Below are 8,499 nucleotides of genomic sequence, written 5' to 3'. Positions count from 1 at the left end.
ACAAGGCCCTCCAAGTGTTACAGCTATGAGCTCCACAACAGTGAGACTGAGCTGGAACGCTAGGTCTGTCTCTGGTGATGGTCCAATCGTGGATTTAATCGGTCACACACGAGAACGAATAGGCGATTACGATAATATGACATGGGTGGAACACGAAAGGGTCGTCATTTCCAGGGGTATGACGTCACTCCTCGTAGGCGGATTGTTAGCTGACACCGACTATGATGTCGCTGTATCCATGGTCAGAGAAGGACCCGGTGGAACTGGGGGGCGATCAGAATCGGCATCGATACGAACTAACTGCGGAAGTAAGTCGAAATCACAGTTCGATATTTCTCTCTTTTCTGCTATTTTCAATCATTTTGTCTTCATCTAATGACTATCAATTTGTTTTATAATGTGTACATCATATAGTACAAACACTCATTTTGAGAGACTATCCAATCTTGGGATCAGTATCTTAGATTGTCCTATACTTGCATTGACGTGTACCGCGCGTGTAATCAAACAATATGCATGTTAGTCACTTTTAAGTATACGTGAATTCTCTTCCCTTTACTATGCACATCAGCCGTGTCAGCCGTATTAAAGTGTCAAAGTCTAAAAATCTGCTCTTTTTACTCAACTATTTCTTTCGATCATATCTTCTTCTTTCACTTTCATCCTTTCTCCACAAATAAAAAAAAACTTGCTTATGTAGGCATAAAGTTGTTTTTTTTTCTGTCGAAATTTACGATCTTCTTTTCTCTGATTATGTATACATTCATTTATCGACATCTTTTATTTCAATTGAAATAAAACAAATTTTCCTTGTTCTTTTATCGAATTTATCATATATAATCATGACTTCTTGTCTTTGGACAGTTATAGTTTCATTATATGCAGAGGCAATAAAATGGAATAGACCGAGCAAAACAAGAACACAAACTTGAAACTCCAACTTTAAAACAAGTAGTTCTCTGGGTAGAGTATGGCTTTCTATTGAATTATATTATATTCTTTTAGCGAACTTGAAAATTCAAAGTACGTTTATGTACCTCTCTATCTCTCTCTCTCTCTCTCTCTCTCTCTCTATATATATATATATATATATATATGTATATATATATATATATATATATATATATATATATATATCGTTTGTATATGAATATGTGTGAGTGTGTGCTTGTGTATGGGTGTACAAATTTCTTACCTCTTCATGTGCTATAGTAAGACGTCTAAAAACTGTATCTTGTATGTATGTTCTGGTCATAGAGCCATTTTCTGCACCAGTAATCAGCAACGTTCAATCTGGTCTACGACAGCTCTCTGTAAGATGGCAGGTAAGGGACGGACCTGCATGGTGGACACCACATCTACCTACCACCTTGATTACCTGTCCATAGATTTGTGCGCAAAATTTGTGCTCATTCTACTTATAGGCACAGAATGGATTAATGACACTTATGCGCAATATGATTATACAAGTCGGCATTATATACATATATATATATATATATATATATATATATATATGTGTGTGTGTGTGTGTGTGTGCGTGTATGTATGTATGAAATAAATGTAGATGTACATAAGTTATGTAATGTAATGTATTATTGCGCATCGGTCAAAATATGTTACGCACCAAGATAAAAAGTAAATTCTGTAAAATTTGTGCGACAAATTCTATAAAGTTTAAACTGGTCCACATCAAATATTTAGCTGAGGTTTCATCTTTCTTGTTTCTTTTTTTCTCTATTTCAACTCCTGCTATTACTGCTTTTTATACTTCTTGTACATTTTGCACTTTCTACATTTTCTTCTCTCTTTTCTTTCTCTCATTCTCCACACCGCTCTATATTTTCTCTATTTCCTATCAGTCGTTCCTATTTCATACGAAGTCATGTCATAAAATGGAATTGCACTTTATAAATAAATCGCTAAAAAACTAAAATAGAGGTTATTTGTAATATGTTTTTACAGTCTTGGTTAATACATAGCATGTCATATCATATCATTAAATCTTCAGTTCATTGAATTATGCCGAGTTCCCCGTTAGATCTGCAATTTCTGTACTCTTCAACCACCTCCCCAGCCTTGTCGTTGTTTTTGCTTAGACATTTTGCTATACTCTTTGTATCTTTTCACAGCATTTCTGTATATGTACAGAACATAATACTTCAACATCCCATATTATTTCAGCATTTAACCTGTAGTTAGTATAAATCCGCAATGAATTCACTTTTTTTGTGGTATCCAAATTATGACGGCTGGAGATGTCTTGAAAGAAGATAAAAACTACGCTTACAGTGCTTATTTTTCATGGGAGCTTTTAGGGGAATCTTCGGTTTGTTATTAGCATACCATCTATTCTCACTGACTTGATATTGTGCATTTAGATATCGTATAGTGATATTTGATTTTGCTTCAGTTCTTTGAGGAAAGAGGAAACATCGGGTAAACCTCGGTGCAGTAATTTGCAATTGTTTTTGTACTTGAAATGTACCCCTAAAACAAGCCTCATGCATATCTGGGATATTATAGTATATATTTTTCATATGATTCATATATAATATATATATATATATATATATATATATATATATATATATATGTGTGTGTGTGTGTGTTTGTATGAAGATGATATATACATATATATATATATATATATATATGTATATTAGTGTGTGTACATGTTGGTAAAAAAGACGTAATGCGACTTATTTTATATTTATATATTAATATATTTATGTATATATATTAGATTAGATTAGATTAGATTAGGTTAGATATTTATATTAATATCCTGCAGGAGGAAGTTTGAGCATAGTTGCCCATGCTAGGATATCATAATGCAGGAAACTTAATATACCAAGAAAAAATATAACGTATGCAATTAAGTAGCAGAAGGAAATCAAATGCAAGCGTTTTCCTCCAAAACACAATATTGTTAATTTTTTGGTTATTTTTCAGAGTGACGATATGGGTTTATTAATATGTTTCTAAGACATTTGACAAGAAAAACCGTTTGCAACGTGATGTTATCGAAAATAACAGTTCTGTGTAGTTTTTTTTAGATATTTGCTGTACTTCATTTAATAAGAGTTTAAAAAGAGATAGAGGTATGAATGCTCGAATCACCAAAGAGCAACAAATTATGTTACCAGTCCATAAGTTGTTCGTCTTTTTTTTCTTAGTATTCTTTGGTCGACGTAATTGTCAGATTGTGTAAGTCATAGAGACGCAACGTGTGAACTACAAGTGAATCTATAATTATGAGCATTAATGTAAAAGCCAGTGGTGCACATCACATCCAATTGGACCCCATCAAAGACCAGCTATTGCTGCTGAACTTAGACTATCCAGCCATCTTCTCTTATTAAGAATGAAACAAACAAACAAAAAGCAGTGATGCGTGGAATTTAAAGGGGTTACGTTAGCTTTAGGACGACAAAGAATCAAAGGATCAGAATAATGTCACTGTTTGGAATGACTTGGAAAAGTGTTCAAGCTTGTAATCATTATTACCAAAATGTTTTTTTCTCACGTTTTTCCCTTCCAGATGTCCACATGAATTATTATGTTTGTTGTTGTTTTTTTCTTTAAACTACCAGCGTATAAGTACAACCGCAGCGAATTGCCGAAGTGGCATAGGGTCATATACTATCTGTTACCGGCTCTCAACGGAGACAGATCGTCGAGGAACTTGTTCGCCCTTTGACAGAGATAACTATGACTATGAAGAGGAAGCGACTCTCACGGACCTTCAGCCGTATAGTTCGTATACCATTGATATCAGAGGACATAACGAGCATGACCAGAGCGACAGAAGCGCCCCTAGCACCGGGCGAACATTGGAAGAAAGTAAAGCCACGTTTTATGCTGCCCTTAATTTCCTATTTCACTATAATGTTTCTTGTTTGCTTGATTATGAATATTTAGGGTTTATTATTTTTTTCCAAGTGTGTATGGTTAAATTGAAACGGTTAAAGGGGATGTCTAGTAACTGATCAGTGGTAATCAGTGGGAATGCTGGGGGATGATTGTTCCAATCCTTGTAGGATTCATACAGTGACGGGGTGATCATTAACGGACCGTCAACGATCGCCCAGTCACTGTACAGGCATGCTAACTTGGAAACATTAAACTGAACATTATTTGAATATGAGACCATTCTGAAGCAAATAGTTTTCACACAACAATAGATATATAATGTACTCTTAAATGAATCCCACAAGGATTTGAACAATCATTCCCACTGATTCCCACTGATCAGTTACTATAGCCATCCCCTTTAAGCGTCATTTTCAATCATTTTGCAGTATCTAAAGTCCATCATCAGACAGAGAAACCACCGCTAATCACCAACAAGATATAAGCTGTAGGGCCTATACACTGCATATTCAATGCAATGATATGCCATAATGAATTTTTTTTTTCACTAGCGAACGGTAGAACACTAGTAGGGTGTTCGGCCTCATGAGAGGAAAATAAAAATTGAATTGAATTAAAATGAACAGGTCGCTGAAGCGTAGAATTGACAAAATATGTAAACGATGGAGAGGTCACAACCCGTTTTTTGCTATATATAGTCTACTATCTAAAATGAGAGAAAAAATGGAAACCCTAACTTCTCTCTGGAAAGGAGTGCAATGATGTAAACTAATATCATTCTTGTCATAGTATCCTTGCATTGTATATGCAGTTTATACACATCTTATATCTTGCCTGTGGTTATCTTTCGACATAAAAAAACACATATATTGATATGTTGTACCTTGTAGAAAAGTTGCCTAAAGAAATGAGGCGTTTGGTCACGAAATTTGGCCATTACAAAGACCCTCGTGGAGCAGCTGTTGGGGTCGACAATCGCGAGTGAAACGGGCTGTGGAGCTTACGTCTTCTTGATTTTGATTTCTGCCGTATAAACAACTCGCCTTGTCTGCTGGAGCAAGAAGGTCGTTGAAAAAAAAACAAACAAAAAAAAAACAAAAATAAAAAACCGAAAATGGCAGGGTGCATTAACAAAGGAAGAAGTCCAAGAGCAAATAAAAATAAAAATAGTGTTTTGAAGCAGTAACAGCTCCACACACTATTACAACGATGCTTATACCTTTTAATATCCAAATTAAGTATGGGGAAGAGGACATGTGAACAAAGTAATTCCTGTGACCATGCCTTCCCTCGACAGTCGCACCACCACCTACCCGCCTCTACGTCATTGACAGAAATGCGACCACGGTCAGGCTCACGTGGTCAATAGCATCGCAATCTTACCTCAACGGGAATGTCACCGGTTATGAAGTTCGGTACGATCTTCAAGACATGGAATCGAGTGAAGTAGTGAGTGAGGTCGTCCCCGTAAGGACTCAGGACTTCGTAAGGGATTACTCGCTCGCTGATCTGCCATCAGAAAGAAATCTGACAATAATGGTAAGCTCAGTTACTACTTCAACATCACAATATTGTTTATTATGGTTCATGTTTCATTTAGTATCTTTCCCTCTCTGTTCCTGACATCTATATATTTCCATATTCATCTATCCATCGACCATTCTCGATTGTGATTAACGGATTAAGGAAAATATGGACGTAAATAGGCCCTGAAGGGGGACCACTGAAATACTTGGTTTTTATATAAATACTTGTCCGAAGTTTCTCAAAGACTGATTAGCTAAAAAGAGCTGCCAGAGATATTCATAGAAAAAGATATATTGCCTTCATAAATGGGTTATCTAGCTCCGTTTTCCTTTTGTTATTCAAATGAATCGTCACCTACTCCATGCATGAAAAAAAGAGGCTTTTACAACTTTACTTGCTTTTCCTGTAACCGTTTAGGCAATCAATAACTTAAAGCAATTGCTGATAAACTGTTTGTTTGCTTTTCCTCTCTCTCCGATTCAAGTATATTATATACCAAAAAGCCGTCAAGGGTGACATTTGCACAATGTACAATGTAGTAGTATTTAAAAAGTGTATGGACCATAAATATTAATGACCCCCTCAAAAAAGATAAATTTTCAAAAAGTCAACTACATAGAACTCTGAAAACTGTTTGTTCATACAATATCACATAAATCATGTACGTAATGATTTCTACATGTAAATGGTATGGGAATGTTATTTTTGTTCTTGCTTCAGGTCAGAATAGTGAACGGGGCCGGCAAGAGTAAATGGTCGGAACCACGGAATACGTCGACATCAGCTGGTGAGAAGAAAACTCGTGCAATATTTGCACAACCAAATTCCAGAGTAAAAGGTCATATTCTAGCGCCTCGTTCCAAACTATTCTACTCAAGTAAAGCCACATCTTAAATGTGTGTCTCAAGTGATATAAACAACACGTTTGATACATTCAGCGTGTCCCAGAAAAAACGAAATCGGGTTTCCATGCACTTTTTTACTATCGAAATCATACATGTTCTTTATGAGATATACATCAATGGAAAGATAAACTTTTCTTCTTTCATTTGATATACAACTCAATTTTCATCGTTCATGCATGACTGAGTTAGAACAATGAATAGTGGTGGTACCAAATTTTCATTTGCACGCGCAAATGGTGACTTGAAGTGCAATTTTCAGACTTGTAACGTTACGTTTTCGGAAAAAAAGTTCATTAGCCAAATATTCATATTTTCTTCTTTCATATGAGACCCTACGTGTCAAATATGAATAACGCATGCTTGAGAAAAATGTGCCTGAAAACATGCTTTATTTCGACCGATTCTATGGATAGTCGAAAAACGAGCATTCAGCTCTCCCGACTTAGCATTAGACAATAGGCTCATGTGCACACTTGAATTCACTCAAAACAACCGCAGTGCTATCCCAGTGAATGTTGTTGTTGTTGGGGGGGGGGGGGGAGGGGTATTTATAGAGAATGCTGTATGAGACGGAAAGCCCTTTGTTGTCATTTATTTAGAATAAGCTATGAGATTAACCAATAATTGCAGACTAATGTCGTGAGTATTTTCAGGCTGCACGCAGTCCAATGGCTACGGAAAATCAACATTACAACAATGATACACATTTTGATGATTTTTTACCTCAAACTTATTTTACTGTTTTCATTTCTCTCCACATTTCCCTCACGCGTGTTTAGTCCTTCATCACTGACAGGGTTTTGAAGTTTTTGAAGGGGGAGGTGAAGCAGAAAGAGAGAATACATCACTTTATTTATCACTGAACTTGCGCTTTTTCAAAGGTACTAGTACAGGGCAGAAAGTCGTCTTATTTGGGGGGATTTGATGGAGGCTTTCTCCCACCCAACCTTCCCAAACATTTCTCTGATGAACACCCTTTGCTCTGTAGTTAGCTGCATGGTCAGGCAAGCTCATGATCATGTGCTAATAAACGACTCTATTCACAACCGAACCGTCTGTAACAATCCTTTTTACCCCTCCCTTCATGTTTGTGTAAATTCATTGAAGCATGAAGGCCATTGTTATCTGCCAAGTCGGGCATGTCGGGAAAGCTAACTGGCTCCTTATTTACTATCTATCTATCTGGGTAAAATGGAAGCATATTTTCAAATTAGGTTTTCTCGGGTAGGCGTTGATCATTTTTTATGCCTAGGGTATCAAATGAAAGAAAAAAAGATGGATATTAACGCTGTGATTTTATTTTTGCAAAAGATTGCTGAAAAAGTCTGAAAACTTCATCCGAAGTCGCTATTTGCTTGTGCAAATGAAAATTTAGTAGCATTACTGTCTATTGTTCTAACTCAGTCATGCACGAATTTTGAACGATGAATCGTGCATCTAATGAAAGAAGAAAAGTTTATCTTTACATTGATGTATATTTCATAGAGACAATGTATGATTTCGATAGTAAAAAAGTGCATTGAAACCCGGTTTCGTTTTTTCTGGGACACGCTGTACTGCTGAATAAGATATAAGCAAAATGTAATTTACATTCTCTTTCAAAAACAGGCAACACAACCTAGAACTTCATAAAACAGCGGGGAAAGGTAAACGAAAAAGAAAATCATAATCAAAAACTTTGCAGCGGATGTGGTGGGGAGGGGGCTAGAAAAGGCCTCTTTCCTGTCGAGGCTGGTCCCCGTTAAAACAACATTTATATAAAAATGACATAATTACACACTTTAAAATGGTGCATTACAGACATGGAATATGAAGTTATATTATAATACACTAAATACGATAAAATCAAACTATTACAAAAATCAACTAAAATCATTAATGTCAGCAAATGTTTTATGTTGTTTAATGACCCAATGCACTTCGATGGTTTCCTTAGTAATGTTATACATGTTCTTTCCTCTTTAAATTTTCGTCAGTTTCTACTCCATGAAAGTCAGAGCTTTTTACTCATTGTATATGTTAATCATTAACATCTAATTTCAATTTTTTTCCCTGTATTGCATTCGTACTCGATTTGGAAGTGATAAAACATGTTTTTAGAAATCAATTTGCAATTTGTAAGATAAAGGTCGTTATTGATTTTTCCCTATATCAAAATTTGAAACAGTCAATACCGTAATATTTACCTAAG

Source organism: Diadema antillarum, unplaced genomic scaffold (genome assembly GCF_040938485.1).
Source record: "Diadema antillarum isolate AM-2024a unplaced genomic scaffold, OU_Dant_1.0 seq00000788_RagTag, whole genome shotgun sequence".
NCBI lineage: Eukaryota > Metazoa > Echinodermata > Echinoidea > Diadematoida > Diadematidae > Diadema > Diadema antillarum.
Note: the sequence above shows the minus strand (reverse complement) of the source record.